A 17,138-nucleotide genomic window follows, 5' to 3' on the forward strand; every position below is an offset into this window, starting at 1 on the left:
AGCCTGGACCGACGCAGTGACGCTGATGACGGGAACAGCGATGTGAATAAAAAGAAGCCGATCCCCTGGGACAGCGGCTCAAGGCCCCCGGATTTGCCAGGTTTAGAAAACGAAGGCTTTTTTTTTTTTTTAATGAAAGTTGCAAGTACAGAAGGGTAGATTCAGAGGTCTGCCAGGCCCACCCCTTACTGGACAGAAGAGGAAACTGAGGCTCAAGCTCATGAAGTGTGACCAGAGATCTGGGAAGGACCTTAGAGGAAGTGGTCAACTTCCTCGATTTACAGGATAGGAAACTGAGTCTCAGAGAAATGAGTCCCACAGCTCCCACTCTCAGAGGCAGGGTCGCTGGACAGGCGGGGAGCAGATCTCCTTTTCAATAATACCCTGCCCTCCCCTCCCTCATCCTAACCCACCAGCGCCAGCCTCCCACCAGATGTGCAGTACATTTCTTTTCTCTTCATCCCCTCCCCAGGCAGCTTTCTCTCCCGGGATTTATTTAAGCTCTGGAAGCGCTGGGTTGATGTCCCAGCTGAGAACAGACCAAGAAATCTCTTCAGGAGTTTGGCAGGTGGGGGAGAACAGCCAAACGAGGCACCCATACAGAGTAAGGCCCAAGGAATGCACTTGGGGAAAGGGCTGCTGTGGACTCTGGACAAGTCACTTCCACTGATTTCCTAAGGCCCCTCTCAGAGAATCCTCTCTAGGGTTCTGTGCTAAAGGCCCGCAGAACATGACAAATATGGAAATTGGTTTAAAAGAACTGCACGGATTTAACTTGAATCAGATTGCTTGCTGTCTTGGGGAGGGGGAAATAAGAGCAGGGGGAAAAATGAGTACTGAGTGAAGTGATTCGGACCAGTTCCAGTAGTTTTGAGCTGGAGAGAGCCATTTGCACCCAGAGAGAGGGCTGTGGGGCTGAATGTGGACCACAAACGCAGCATTTTCACTTTTTTGTTGTTTCTTGCATTTTGTTTTCTTTCTCATTTTTTCCCTTTTTGATCTGATTTTTCTTATCCTGCATGAAAACTGTGGAAATATGGCTAGAAGAATTGCACACGTTTAACATATATTGGATTACTTGCCGTCTAAGGGAGGGGATGGGGAGAAGGGAGGGAGAAAAAATTTAGATCCCAAGGTTTTGTAAGGGTGAATGGTAAAAATTATTTATGCATATATTTTGAAAATAAAATGTTTTAATAAAAAATGAATGGTGAAAACTATTTTTACATATATTTGGGAAAATTAAATACTATTGGAAAAATAAATAAAATAAAGGCCAGCAGAAATATGCCTTGGGGGCTACAACACACTATAAGTCATGATCCCTGGTCTACAATTCACTAACTTTGCCATCTGCCCCTTTTTACAATTAAAATCAGGATATTTGCTCTTTCACTGGCCTCATGGCCTTCTCTCATTGGCAGCCACTTTCCAAAGATCATCCAGGATCACCCATAGGAGCAGGCTGGGCCTAGTGCCGTGAGCTCAGCTAGTGTCTCCCAAGCTGCCTCTGACCATCTTCCTAGCCCTGAGATCTCTGCTTCAGGCCAGGCCTTTTCCAGGTGAATGCAACTCTTTTTTTTTTTAATTATAGCTTTTCATTTTCAAAATATATACATGGATAATTTTCACCATTTACCCCTACAAAACCTGGTGTCCTAATTTCTTCCCTCCTTTCTTCCTAGCCCCTTCCTCCACTTGGCAAGTAACCCAAAATATGTTAAACATGTGCAATTCTTCTATACATATTTCCACAATTACCATGCTGCACAAGAAAAATCAGATCAAAATGAGGAAAAAGAGAAAGAAAACATAATGCACACAACAACAAAAAGAGTGAGAATGCTATGTTGTACTCCACATTCAGTTCCCACGGTCCTCTCTCTGAGTGTAGATGGCTCTCATCATTACTGGACAATGGAACTGGTTTGAGTCATCTCATTGTTGAGAAGAGCCACGTCCATCAGAATTGATCATTGTATAATTTTGTTATTACCGTGTATAATAATCTCCTGGTCCTGCTCATTTCACTCAGCATCAGTTCCTGCAAGTCTCTCTAGGCCTTTCTGAAATCATCCTGTTAGTCATTTCTTACCGAACAATAATATTCCATAATATTCATGTACCATCACTTATCCAACCATTCCCCACTGATGGACATCCCCTCAGTTTCCAGTTTCTTGCCACCACAAAAAGGGCCACACACATTTCTGCACATGGCACCCAACTCTCTATGACCCAGTTGGAGATTTCTTGGCAAAGACACTAGACTGGTTTCCTTTTCCTTCTCCAGCTTATCTGACAGATGAGGAAACTGAGGCAAGCAGGGTGCCCAGGATCATACACTAGGCCAGAATGGACCTCAGAAAGACGAATGGGTCCAAGGCCAGTGTTCTATCCACCGGGCGACCTCAGTGCCCCTGGGGTGCATGAATGTCAGAATGGAAATAATAGAGAGGTCCGCAAAGATCAAATGTCCAACACAGCTTCAGAGCCATTCCAGCATGAGGCCACAGAAAGCACCCTCCATATGTGGCCAGGGGATCTGGATCCTGATTGTCTAGGTTACCTAGGTAACCTAAAGCAAGGAACTTTTGGAGACTCAGTTTCCTCATCTGTAAACCAAGAGAAGTGGGCTGGCTGACCTCCGAGTCCAGCTCTCGAACAGGGTGCCATTCTACCCAAAGAACTGTGTTCTTTGCCCCCAAGCTGGAATATTAAGGGGCCAGAGGGAGGGAGGAGGAAGCAAGGGGTAGAGAGACAGCCCTCAGTGACTAGGGAAAGACGCGGGTGGGGAGGAAAGGGCCAGGCAGCTCCCCCATCAATCAAACCAGCCTCCGAGCCTTGGGCACAATGCCATTCTTCACTGTCAGAAGCCCTGCTATTAAGAATTACGAGGATCATCATTTAATTATGAGAACAGCTTGAAAAAAAGGGAGGCCCCAATCCTAAATGAAGAGCGCTCTCTCTCTTTGTCTGCAGTTATCCTCCTGCGTGGCTGTGTTTCTGCAGCCGATCCTGGGCCTGGGCTTTGAGATCCATCAGAGGGTTTGGGTTAAGCTTGTGAGCCCAGCTCCTGGATGCAAGAGGAGGATCCCCTTTCCTTCCCCTGCCCCCCAAGTCTGTTATCTGCCTTTTGTGGTGCTCACAGACACCACACGGTGTGAGGAGGAACGGATGTGGAACCAGGCTGAATTCAGATCCCGACTGTCACTTGCTGCTTTCATGACTTCAGTAAGTGACCTAATCTCTCTGGGGATCTGTTTCCTCATTTCGGCTTAAGAAGGATTTGGGGGCCTATGTGTAGAAACCCACCGCTAGATGTGGAAACATGTCCCAATGGAGAAACTGAGGCAATAGGAGGCAGAGAACAGAAAGCCTGGAGTCACAAAAACCTCGATCCAAATCTTATCCCAGATGCTTAGTGACTGTGTGACTGGAAAAGCCACTTAATTTTCTTTCAGGTAGTTTCCTTCTCACTTAAGTATGGATAACCACCCTTGTAGTACCGACCTCAGGGTCAGTGTCAGGATCAAATGAAACTGGCCGTGTGAACCTCTTGGCAATCTTACATCTTAAAGTACCAGAAAATGTTAGTCATGATTGTTAGCAGTAATAGTGTTATTATTAGAAACCCATGCCCTGGTATAGAAACCCCAGGGCTTGTGTCATCTCCAGCAGGAGCGGGGTGCACAGAGACCGCAGGGGCTCCTTGGTGGGGTCCCAGCTCAGCCCCACACCGTTCCTCCTCCGGCCGCCTCGGTCCCAGAGAGTTCCCTGACTACAGGCAAGAACTTCCTAGCTCTGTTGGGTGCTCCCTCAAAGTTGGGGTGTGCGCTCGCGTGTGTGTTTTGTCGGGACACATCCGAGTCGTTCTGGGTTACTCCCAACCCACTGTGGTCTTTGTTTTTCAGAGGAGGTGCCCTAGTAAATGATCTCACCTCCCCAATTACTCATTCTTCCACCACTGCTGGGACAGTCTTCTCATTCCCTTCCAGTTCTCAGAAAAAACAAGGAGCTCCTGGCTCTTACGGAATGGCAGGACAACAGCGGCAGCCCATCTGGGATCTGAGTTGGGAATCTTGGGCAGCTGCGGCCAGAATCCGGCAAAGGGCAGAGCCAGGGAGGGGGGCCTTTGGGCTAGAGAGGGGCAGCAGAGCACAGGTCAGTGCCAGGAGTCTGGCTGTCCAGTGCCAATCAGGCCTTCCAGACCCTCCCCATCCGTTCTCTCCCTGTCAGTGGATAGGCAAGTTCCAAGAATTGTGAACCGCCTCACCAAATCCCAGCTGGTCTTTCTCCCCAGCCCTTTGGCCCCAGTCCCTTCTTCTCGGTCTCCATCCTCTCTCATCATACTCTCATCCATTGCTGTGGCTTCAATTATCACACACTCCCAAGTGTGTGGCTGTCTGTCTTTCTATTATCTATCCATCCATCTACTTATTCTTCTATTCATCTATCCATCAACTGTGTCTATCTATCTATCTACTCATCTATCTATCCATCTACTTAATCCTCTATCTACCTACTTACCTAGTTACACCTACATTCACCTTTTCTATCTGTCTATTTGTCCACCTAGCCATCCACTCACTTATCTTCCTTCCTTCCTTCTTTCCTTCCTTCCTTCTTTCCTTCCTTCCTTCCTTCCTTCCTTCCTTCCTTCCTTCCTTCCTTCCTTCCTTCCTTCCTTCCTTCCTTCCTTCCTTCCTTCCTTCTTTCCTTTCTTCCTTCCTTCCTCCAGTCATGGTCACTGTCCTGGGCTTCTGACACCTGTTGAACATCTCCATTTGGATGTCCTACTTACATTTCCACATCTGAATTAACTCATTTTTCCAACAAAAAAGCTTCTTGAGGGCAGACATGATTTTCATTTTTCCCTTTTTTGTTTTGCTGGCACCTGGCACTCATTGGACATTTTATATTCATTGATTGAATCTGCCTCAAATCTGACTCTTCTCTCAACTTCCTAGCTCACAAAATCATCCAATTAGAAGGGAACTGAGTTCAGCTTCCTCTTTCCCACTGATGGTCTCAGCATCTTCCGAGTCAAAAGTTCCCAATTATCTATGATTCTTCCCTCTCCCTCACTGCCCCCCCCCTCCCCCCAGGCAATCAGCCGCCAAGCCATAGAATTACAGGCTTGAAGCTGAAAGGAAGCTTAGAAATCATCAAGACCATTGGCATCAAGCTGAAATGGAAATAGATCCCTGAAGGCTGCATATTGACTTAGAAAACCCTAAATTAACATTATTCTCATTCCGGTGTATTATTTATTAATTTTGTTAAATATTTCCTGATTACATTTTAATCTGGTTTCAGCCACATAGCTGCATAATTGATGCATCTGATTTACAGCCCTGATGTATGATGATGACACATCCTGGATTCACAAATGAGAAACTTGAGATCCAGAGAAATGGTTTACCCAAGATCATACAGGTCATGGTGGCAGAGCTGGGATCCAACACTCTGTCCATCGTACTATGCTAGCAAATCTCTCTTGTAAACGTCGGTTACTTCTATTCCTTTCTTGCTATAGTTGTGGCTTAGTTTAGGCTTTCATGTGCACAACTGGAGGTACTAAGTGCTACTCAAAGTAGTCATTAACTCTCTTCCCTTCCCATCACGCCCGTGTCTAGACTACTTCATGTAGATACCATTTGCTTTTTGACTTTAGTATTCCCTTATTAGGTGGAAAAAGGAGTTCCAAAACTTTGTGATCATTCTTTTAATTATTTAAGAGTTTATTATCCATTCTAAAGGTTATCCATTCTATAGGTTATTCAGGTTCTCTTCCCCATATTCCCTACCTCTAGGCTAGTTAATTCAGTACAACAAATATTTATTTAGTGCCTACTAAGTATATAGAATTGAGATTAAGACTTGGGAAGATACAAACTTTTGATATGACATGGAATTTGCAGTCTGTCAGGAGAGAAGACACTAATAACAATGCAAACTAATATGTGATAAGAGAGATATAGACAAGGTGTTCTGGGAGGTCTAGAGATGGGAAGGTCATGATGGACTATAAAACATGGAGGAGTAAAGAAAGCATCAGAAGGATATGAACAAAGGGACAGAGCTCAAAAGGTATACAATGCTGGATTTGAATGCCAGTGCTGGCCCCTTATCTGAGTGGTCTTGGGCAAGACACTTGAAAGTTAACTCATCTGTATAATTTGAAGGTAAAACTAGAAAAACTCCAAGATCCTTTCTAGCTCTAAGACATGGCAATGTCACGTGGTAGGACCTACTGAAGTCCCATACTAGAAACTTGAGACCTTAGGACTCAGATGTGGACATACTAAGAATTTTAAACTTAGCAGGCAAGGGGGCGAGTGTCAAGCAAATGAATGATGGAAGTGTCTCTATGCATGAGGAAGACAGATCTGGCAGAAGGATGGTTTAGAGGGAGAAAGAAAATAAAGGTCTGGAAATCTGCTGAGAAGCGACTGCAATAATCTGGGAGAGTGATAGCGAAGGTGATGGTGGGAAGAGAGAAAAGTAAACAAAGGTGGTTTAGTGAGAGTCCTGGGCCTGGAGTCAGGAAGCCCTGAGTTCAAATCAGGTGTCAGACACTTCCTAGTGGGATGATCCTGGGCAAGTCACTTTACCCTGTTTGCCTCAGTTTCCCCATCTGTAAAATGAGCTGGAGAAGGAAGTGGCCAACTATTCTAGTATCTTTATCAAGAGGACTCCAAATGGCGTCAAAAAGAGCTGGACATGACCGAAAACAACAACAACAACAGAAAAATGCAAGTAATATTTCAGAGATTGAACTCAGAGGATTTGGCGAGTGAATTGAAGTGAGAATAAGGGAAGATTCTTTAAAACATTTTGTACCTGTGTTTACCTAAGCTGGTTTGCCTTGGCAGATTGATTCCCAGCTATTTAGGCATTTTGAACTTGACTTCTCTTTTCATGATTTCCATATGGATTTTGTTATTGCTAAAAAGAAACACTATTGAGTTTGGTGTATATTTTGTGTCCTATTACCTGAAGTCTCATTTCATTTCTTTGCTGATTTTCTAGGGTTTTCTAAGTCAACCTCAATGTCAGCAAGTCCAAATAGTTTAATTCCTCTTTGCTTGTGCTTTTGCCTTGTAATGTCTTTATCTTGTCCTTTTAACATTATTAGCATCTCTAGAATGTGACATTAACATATATCCAATAACAGCAGGGAGAAAGAACATCCTTGCTTTACTCCCGTGTTTCCCTTAAGTGAGGAAAGGGTCAAGATAATAATCTAACATTTCATCTTAAATTTGAGGTGCTTATGGGACACCAAGTGGAGAGTCTTACTTCTATAGCAGGAAGAACACAGGGCTTGGAAACAGGATGTATGTGGATTAATGTCTTGTCTCTGACCAGTTATGTGTGGGGAAGACCCCAACTCTCTCAAGCCTAAGTTCTCTCATTTGTCGAGCATTTTCGCAGGTTTGTCATGAGGATCAAATAAGACAATGCATAGAAAGCCCTTGGCCAGCTCTTGAGTGCCATGTCAATGGCTGCTCCCGTCACTACATCTTGTCAATGGAATCTGGATCTAATCTAGAGCCTGGGAGAGAGCTGAGGGCAGAAGACACTTGGAAGTAGGAAACTCATGAAGGCGGCTGGTGGAAACTGAAACCAGCCCAGAAGGACCTTTTTCAGCTAATGGAAAAGCTAGGTTTTGGGAATATCAGTGGAAAAAAAAAGAAATGGTGGCTGCCAGTGGGACCTGGTGAAGGAAAACTGAAGGGAACCAAGATGATGGAACAATGGTCTTGCCCTTCTTGCTGTTGCTCTGCCCCGGAAATGGGGGTGGAGGGGTAGACTGCCATCCTGAGCCAACGCCACTGACAGTGGAAGGTGTCGGCTTGTGCCTCGGCGAGTCTGAGGGGGGCCAGGAGGCCAGCCTCGTCCCTTCCACCTGGCTGGCCGGCTTTGCCCTTTAATTGGAGGGAACTGGAGTTTGGCAACGAGAAGCCTCTGGTTTTGCTCCCCCACTCCTACTTAATTATTACCTAAATAAATACTGCAGTCACAGAATAATCTTGGCAGTCCTCAGGCACCAATAGCCTAATTACACTTGTTCACTACAGTGGCTGCTTGTGGGCCTTCATGTTAAATGGATTTCTTCCTCATGAGCCAGATGCCAAAAAAATACGCAAGTCCTTTTGAGGTGGGGGAGGGGACGGGGAATACAAATCAGCTTAGCGGGAAGGGTCGATTGGAATCGAGTTCAAGGTCAGACAGCCGGACTGTCCTGAGAAGACCGAAAGGTGATTATGGATCATAGGAGAAAGGCCCTTTCAGGTCATCTTGTCCAATGCTTCCACTTTACATTTGGGGAAACTGAAGCACATTTTGTGAGACAGATTTGTGACTTCCAATCCTCCCACAGCGACAAGAAGCATCCTCCTTCTGCCCTCGAGGACCCTCGGGTACTTCCTGGCATTTCCTAGGCTTCAGCTTCCTAAGCTTTAAAGCAAGGGGATGAACTCGAGGACTTTCAAGGTCCTTCCACTTCCAAATCTGATTATTATTATCCGAACCTCCCAGATACATAAGTGCACATGCACATGCCCTCGCCCAGACACAAAACCAGACTCACACACGAGCGTAATAAATGGATCTTTGATGGATCTGAGGATGCCAGGATGGCCTCTGGGGCTCTGAAGAATGTCTAATCCTTTTTTTCCACATGACAGCCCTTTAAATACTTAAAGGAACAAGCATAATACAGTGGAAAGAATGTTGGATTGGGTAACAGAAAATCTGGTTATGAACCTCAACATGCACCGGATTTTTCTCCAGAGCCCCCTGGAGTCATCTGCAGCTTCCGTTCCTCATTGACGATAATGTTCCATGTGACTCCCCTCCTCTATGAACACCAGTGGCTCCTTATTGTATAAAGCGTAAACCTTTCTGTTTGACTTTTAAAGCCTTCACAACATGACCCCCATTCCATCTTTCCAGTCTAGTCATATTAATCTTACTCCCTCTCATTCCTCTCCAGAGTTCCTCTATCATCCTGAAGTCACTCTGGAACCAGCTCTTCACTCTCCAGTCCCAGAGTTCACCCACTGAAGAAGTAAAAAGAAAAAGGAGGAGGAGGAGGAGGAGGAAGAAGAAGAAAAGAAGAAAAGAAGAAAAAGAAGAAAAAAAGAAGAAGAAGAATCTTGCTCCTGTGACCTCTCCTTAGATTGGATGGTTCCAACCTCCAAATGAAGCCGGTCTTTGCTCATTCACCTCCAGACTATATTTAGGATTTCTACCATACTCCCAAAGCCACATACTTTTGGGGAAAAAAAAGCATAAAAGGGCAATGGAAGACCTGAGTTCAAATCTAGCTTCTGGCTAGCTGTACCTCCCCGGGCAAGAGATTCAACCTCTATCTGCCTCGGTTTCCTCAATTATCAAATGGGGATAATAATAGCACCTACCTCCCAAAGTTTTTGTCAGGATCAAATGAGATAATATCTGTAAGGTGTTTGACACATAGTAAGCCCTTAATAAATGCTAGTTGACTGTTAGACTCCCCTTCCTACATTCTAAGATCCAGCCTTCTCTCTGTTCCTCAAACAAAGAATTTGTCTCCCAGCTCCATGCTTTTGTACTCGGTACGTCTCATGCCTCAAATATACTTCTCCCCTCCCCTTGCCTCCTCTTAGTCTCCACCCTTTATATTCCTATTTCATGTCAGCAAAAATAGTGATAAGGATGAAACAGGGCAGCTAGATGGTGCAGTGGGTAGAGCACCAGCCCTTAAGTCAGGAGGGCCTGAGTTCAAATCTGTCCTCAGACACTTAACACTTCCTGGCTGTGTTAAGTCATTTAACCCTGATTGCCTCAGCCAAAAAAAAAAAAAAAAAAAAAAGAATGAAATAGTAGGCTTCTTTCAAGAGATGAACTCATCCATCGCCCAAAGATCTCACATTTAGAGAACTGACTATGAAAGGAATCTTTCTATCCCCAAACTGGGATTCTTAGCATCTCTGCTCCTCATCCCGCCTCCCCCATCCATTGCTCCACTGCTATCACTCCAAAGCCAAAGATGGCTGCCCCGTACTCGGACTTGTGTTTTCTCGGTTCCCCATGGCCGAAGACTTCTCCCCCTAGTGGCCAACCCTCTAAGGGGCACCTCTTGGACCTTAGTTGGTACATCCCAGCCAACTCTCACACTTTAGAGTTGTAGAACTGGGTAGAAAACGAGACTGCCTTCAAGACTCTCCAAGAACTGAAGAGGACACAAGAACAGATATAACCACTGGCCCCACCCATGGACCGGGGAGATTTCAGGCAGAGCGCGGTAAGAAGGATCGCTTTCCTGATGCACACAGAAGTGGGTTAAGTTTCATTGGCTTCTCCCCCCTCACAAGACAAGGAGAAAATCACGGAGAAGCAGAGGATCACAGAATTCTGGTGTTGGAAGGGACCTTCAGGGGCCTGTGAACTTATGACTGACTCATAGAGTTCCCGTCACATGGCGCTTAATTAATGTTTTTGACTGGCTGATTGAGTTAAGTGCATAATTTGGAGAAGGGATCCATTGGCTTCAAGGCAACAGGGTTCCATATCCAGGGCACAAAAGGGGAGGAAGAAGCCCTGGCCAAACCATATCCGAACAGAATTTCCTTTCACAGCATAACCGACAAGTGGTCCACCAGTCCTCCTGGAAGACATCCAAGGGAGAGGAAGTCAGCATCCTTCTGGGCAGCTCGGTGGACTCTGCTACTACCATCCACTGCTCCTGGCTCTGGCCTCTGGGAGCCTCTGGGAGCCTTCCAGACCAAGGCAAACCCTCCTCCTCCTCTCCTTTTCCTCCCCTTCCTCCTTCTCCTCCTCCTCCTACTCAAGAAAGTCCTTCAAATGCTTGAAGGCAAGTGAGGAAGAAGGTGAAGTAATCAAAACACAAGCCAGGCGCTCCACCCACTTTTCTCTCCATCCAGCCCCAGGCCCAGTGGAAGGCAAATACACCCAGCTGAGACATTTGGCAGAGAAGGCAGGAGCAGAGCTTTCAACCTCTTCAGCGAGTGGTTGTTCTGAGAACAAGCCACTCTTGTCCAACTTTCTAAGTTGCAGCTCCAGGACTGGAGGTTATACCTCTCCCCACACCCTTATCTGCCTCTCTAGCTTACATATACCTACATACGTCTGTATCTCCATATAAATATAGATATAGCAACAGATATAGGAAGATATAGGTACACATATACATAGAGGGAAACATATGGATGTAGGTATAAATGTATATGATTGTAAATATATAGATAGAAAGGAATAGCTATAGATTGTAAATATAAGATAGAAAGGGTTTAGATATAGAAATAGATTAGATATATATGATTATGAATGTATAGATAGAAAAGGATAGGTATAGATATAGATAGATAGATATAGATATATAGGTATAAATATATAGGCTTAGAAATATATGATTATAAATATATAGGTAGAAAGGATTTATATATAGATTAGCTATGGATGCAGTCATAGGTATATATGTGATTATAAATATATAGATAGAAAGGGATAGGTATAGATATAAATTAGGCATATGATTATAGATAGAAAGGGATAGGTATACATATAGATTATATAGGTCTAAATATATATATGTAGGCATAGATATAGATATGTGTATATATACATGATTATATATATACAGCAGAAAGGATAGGTATAGATATAGATTAAATATAGATATAAATATATGTGTAGATCTAGGTAGAGATATAGATTAGATTATAGATAAAGGAAAGGTATAGGTATAGGCTAGATATAGATATATTAATACAGTTTGATACAGGTATAGTTAGATATTAAATATTTCTCAAGATTAAAAGATCTCCAGAGTCTTTGGGAAATCTCATTATTATTAAAATTAATAACTCTTGTTCACACTTTTACAGTGCTTTAAGCCTCACAGCCACTGTAAAATAGGGACTTTTATTGTTCTCATTTTATAGAGGAGAAAACTAATTTTCAGTCTTACCCAGGGTCACACAGCTAATAACCTCACCTGCGGTGAGATTCTAATCCAAGTCTTCCCAACTCATCCACATCCTGACCCTTCCTGGGCCATGCAAAGGACAAAGGCTATAAGGAGGATGCAGCATTTAACCAGGCCTGACTTCCTAGTCTTTGGCAGTTGGTTTGTTTGGTGGAGGGAGGCTGCTACTAATGAAACCAGGGTCATAGGTTTGATTGCTGGGGTTTGGGGGGGAGGGCAAAGGTTTTCCTTTATTCTCTGGCCACAGATTATCTTCCACTTGTCCAGCTCAGTCATTTAGCAAAAGTCCAAGAGCAGGAAAGAAACCAGTTCAATATAAACCATCCCCAAGAATTATAACACAAAAGATCTGTCTCTTTAGATAAATGTGATAATATCTTATATAATATGTTAATTCATAAACTAATAATCACCTAAATATATATTACTTGCTTATATATTATACTCTATTATATATGCAGTTACATTATATTTGGAAGTTTTAAAGTGCTACATGTATCATTATTATTATTATAATAAAACAAAGGGCTGATGATGCATGTCATGGGGATGGCAGCTCCGGGCTGAGCTTTCCCTTTGATCTCACCTGCCCACCTTGAGACTGAGCCCTGTCCCAGCTCCTCACCATGGGAGACAGGGATGTCGGGTCCATGTGCAGGCATTCTCAGACACAGAATCTTGCCTCCGTACTCCGAGGGCTGAGATGGCTTTGGCTGCCAAGTCCTCCCTTCAGAGAGGAGCCAAAGTCTTGGAGAAGGGAGAGGACGGGAGTCCGAATTAGCCTTCGTACAAGTCACTTAAACCTCATTTTTAAAACACGAGTGCATAAGTTGACAAAGGTGACAAAAGGCGAACGTAGTAAATGTTGGAGAGTCTGGATCCCAGATCCATAGGTATCAATACACAGATCTCCTCCGATCGAATGTAAGGTCCATGCAGGCAGGAATGATTCATTTTTGCTGTTGTGTGGTTCTGGGCATATACACAAAAGCTAATAATTATTATTATAGCTACCATTTATATATAACTCCTTCTGGATCAGGTGCCATGCTAAGTGTTTTACAATTATTATTTCATTTGAACCTCACAACCCCCTGGGAGACAGGTGCTTTTATTATCCTCATGTGACAGATGAGGGAACTGAGGCAAACTGAGATTAAGTGATTTACCCAGGCCCCTAAGAAATGTCTGGGAAGTGATTTTTCTAACTCAATGGCAACAAGGTGGGTACAGTGGATATACCAGCCCTGGAGTTTGGAAGAGTTGAGTTCTTACTAATTCTGATCCTGGGGAAGTCATTTCCCCCTGCTTGCCTCGGTTTCCCCCTCTGTAAAATGAGCTGGAGAAGGAAACGGCCAACCATTCCAGTCTCTCCACCAAGAAAACCCCAAATGAAGTCACCAGAGTTGGATATGACTGAAATAATTCACAACAAACTTTCTAACGACAGGCCCAACCCGGTCCTCTCTCCTCCAGGCACCCACTGCTTAATCAACATCTATTGATTGACAGATTGCTTCAAGAGAATCACAAGTAGGAGGGTGTCGGGAGGAGGGGTGGGACCTGTGGAAGAGCCCCTTGGAGGGAACTCCTGGGGGGGGGGAATGCCCTCCTCTACTGATACCAATCCGTAACTGTCCTGCTCTTCAGTTTGGAGTTTCCTGGGGCTCAGAGTCCCACAGCTGGCATGAATCAGAGGCAGATCCGAATCCCATTCTTCCTAATGCTAGACTCACCTCTCTCTCCATTAGCTGCTACTCCCCAACAATAACACCACAAATCAAAGCAGCTGACATTTGTGTAGCTCTTTGGGGTTAACGTACGTAAAAGTGTCCCAAAAGATTGGCTTAAAAACTGCCCTAAGACAATCTCAACAACCCTACAAGGTCGGGGCCATGGATTGATTATCCCCATTTCACAGATGGCAAGGCTGGGACTCAGAGACTTAAGGGAAATCAAAAAACTGAGTCCGGAAGAAGTTAAATGACTTGCCAAGATCACACACAACTAGTGATTTGAACTTGGGTTCTTTCTTTTTCCATTAACCTAAGTCCCTTACTTTCAATTTGCCCTTAGACCTGGGAAACAAATCATCTCGCTGGCCTCCATTTCTTCCTCTGCAATGAGGGACACTAAGGGCTTAATGGCATAATTCTGCCATTTCCCCCCGATCCATTTCATTTTAAGTTTCTTGCTGTTGTCAGAGAATTGGACCTGAGTTTCTCACGATTTCCTTTATCTCCTGCTTCTCTGTTGCTAATCCCCTTGTTATTTTTGAAAGAGTAATTTGGTTTTCCTCTTTTTCTTTGACTTTAAAATCAAATGAGTTGAGTTTTTAGTTTTTAAAGGGACTTTTCACTGTGGGAAGCAGTGACAACTCCCATCTGTAAGCATTTGTGCAGGTCCCAGGGCAGGTGGGGGGCTCTGCAGCCAGCTCTTGCTGTCTCTCAGATGGGTGACCTTAAGCCAAGCCAGGTAAGGTGGGTAAAGCACTTTCTTCCCAGCAGCCCAGTGAGGTGTCATTAATTACTCCCTACTTTACATAGGAGGAAATAGACTTGGAAAGGTTGAGATTTTTATGGATCACAGATTTAGGGCTGAAAGGACTTTCTTGTTACTGTTCATTTCAGCCATGTTTGAGAAACCCCATGTGGATTTTCTTGGCAGAGACACCAGAGTGGTTGGCCATTTCCTTCTCCAGATCATTTTACAGATGGGGAAACCGAGGCAAACAGGATGAATGACATGCTTGGAGTCACACAGCTAGTGAGTATCTGCAGCTGGACTTGGGCTGGCTGACTCCAGCTTGGTGCTCTATTTGCTACCCCAAAGCAGGGACTTCCGAAGCCATCCAATCCAAACTTTTACAGAGGGGGAAACTGAGGTCCAGAACAATAGAATCCCTTGCTCAAGGTCACACAGGTAATAAGCGTTATACGTAGGATTTGAATCCTGAGCATACCCCACAGCTTCTCAATTCCCTTGGCATCTAAGACTGTAAATTGCAGAAATGAGATGCAATTGCATTTGTAGAAGGAATTCCCTCTTCTGGGAGTAACTTGTACCAAGGAGATCATCGAACCATTCTCTGGATCCTGGACGCTGGCCTGGGGATATGCAAATATAAAGAAGCGGATCTGAAACTCAAAGTCTGGTATTATGGTGACCCTAGACTTGGAGGTCAGAAGAACTGAGTTCAAATCCAGCCTCAGACACTTCCTTAACTGCATGACCCTGGGCAAGTCACAAAGTGGAAAGCCTCCTAAGCTTTCTGTAGAGATAATAACGATTGGAGCAAAATCTACTATGCTTCAGGTGAAGTCAAAAAAGCAGGGGTAGCCATCCTGATCTCAGATCAAGCTAAAGCAAAAATTGACCTAATTAAAAGAGATAAGGAAGGACACTATATCTTGCTAAAGGGTAGCATGGATAATGAAGCACTATCTATATTAAACATATATGCACCAAGTGGGGTAGCATCTAAATTCTTAAAAGAGAAACTAAGAGAGCTGCAAGAAGAAATAGACAGTAAAACTATAATAGTGGGAGATCTTAACCTTGCACTCTCAGAATTAGATAAATCAAACCACAAAATAAATAAGAAAGAAGTCAAAGAGGTAAATAGAATACTAGAAAAGTTAGATATGATAGATCTCTGGAGAAAATGTAATGGAGACAGAAAGGAATACACTTTCTTTTCAGCAGTTCATGGAACCTATACAAAAATTGACCATATATTAGGACATAAAAACCTCAAACTCAAATGTAGTAAGGCAGAAATAGTAAATGCATCCTTCTCAGACCACGATGCAATGAAAATTACATTCAACAAAAAAGCAGGGGGAAGTAGACCAAAAAATAATTGGAAACTAAATAATCTCATACTAAAGAATGATTGGGTGAAACAGCAAATCATAGACATAATTAATAACTTCACCCAAGAAAATGATAATAATGAGACATCATACCAAAATGTATGGGATGCAGCCAAAGCGGTAATAAGGGGAAATTTCATATCTCTAGAGGCCTATTTGTATAAAATAGAGAAAGAGAAGGTCAATGAATTGGGTTTGCAATTAAAAATGCTAGAAAAGGAACAAATTAAAAACCCCCAGTCAAACACTAAACTTGAAATTCTAAAAGTAAAAGGTGAGATCAATAAAATTGAAAGTAAAAAAACTATTGAATTGATTAATAAAACTAAGAGTTGGTTCTATGAAAAAACCAACAAAATAGACAAACCCTTAGTAAATCTGATTAAAAAAAGGAAAGAGGAAAATCAAATTGTTAGTCTTAAAAATGAAAAGGGAGAACTCACCACTAACGAAGAGGAAATTAGAGCAATAATTAGGAGTTACTTTGCCCAACTTTATGCCAATAAATTCGACAACTTAAATGAAATAGAAAAATACCTCCAAAAATACAGCTTGCCCAAACTAACAGAGGAAGAAGTAAATATCCTAAACAGTCCCATCTCAGAAAAAGAAATAGAACAAACTATCAATCAACTCCCTAAGAAAAAATCCCCAGGACCAGATGGATTTACATGTGAATTCTACCAAACATTTAAAGAACAATTAACTCCAATGTTATATAAACTATTTGAAAAAATAGGGATTGAAGGAGTCCTACCAAACTCCTTTTATGACACAGATATGGTACTGATACCTAAACCAGGTAGGCTGAAAACAGAGAAAGAAAATTATAGACCAATCTCCCTAATGAATATTGATGCTAAAATCTTAAATAAAATATTAGCAAAAAGATTACAGAAAATTGTCACCAGGATAATACACTATGACCAAGTAGGATTTATACCAGGAATGCAGGGCTGGTTCAATATTAGGAAAACTATTAGCATAATTGACTATATCAATAACCAAACAAACAAAAACCACATGATCATCTCAATAGATGCAGAAAAAGCATTTGATAAAATCCAACATCCATTCCTAATAAAAACACTTGAGAGCATAGGAATAAATGGACTTTTCCTTAAAATAGTCAGGAGCATATATTTAAAACCATCAGTAAGCATCATATGCAATGGGGAAAAACTGGAACCTTCCCAGTAAGATCTGGAGTGAAGCAAGGTTGCCCACTATCACCATTATTATTTAATATCGTATTAGAAACA

General features: G+C 43.0%; 1 protein-coding gene across 5 annotated transcripts in view; it reads right to left on the reverse strand.

The window, feature by feature from the left end:
• RAP1GAP2 (RAP1 GTPase activating protein 2) overlaps nt 1–17,138 on the reverse strand; it is a 261,381-nt gene that overhangs the window by 79,637 nt on the left and 164,606 nt on the right. The gene's annotated exons all lie outside the window — the stretch shown is intronic.

This window comes from Antechinus flavipes, chromosome 4 (assembly GCF_016432865.1).
Source record: "Antechinus flavipes isolate AdamAnt ecotype Samford, QLD, Australia chromosome 4, AdamAnt_v2, whole genome shotgun sequence".
NCBI lineage: Eukaryota > Metazoa > Chordata > Mammalia > Dasyuromorphia > Dasyuridae > Antechinus > Antechinus flavipes.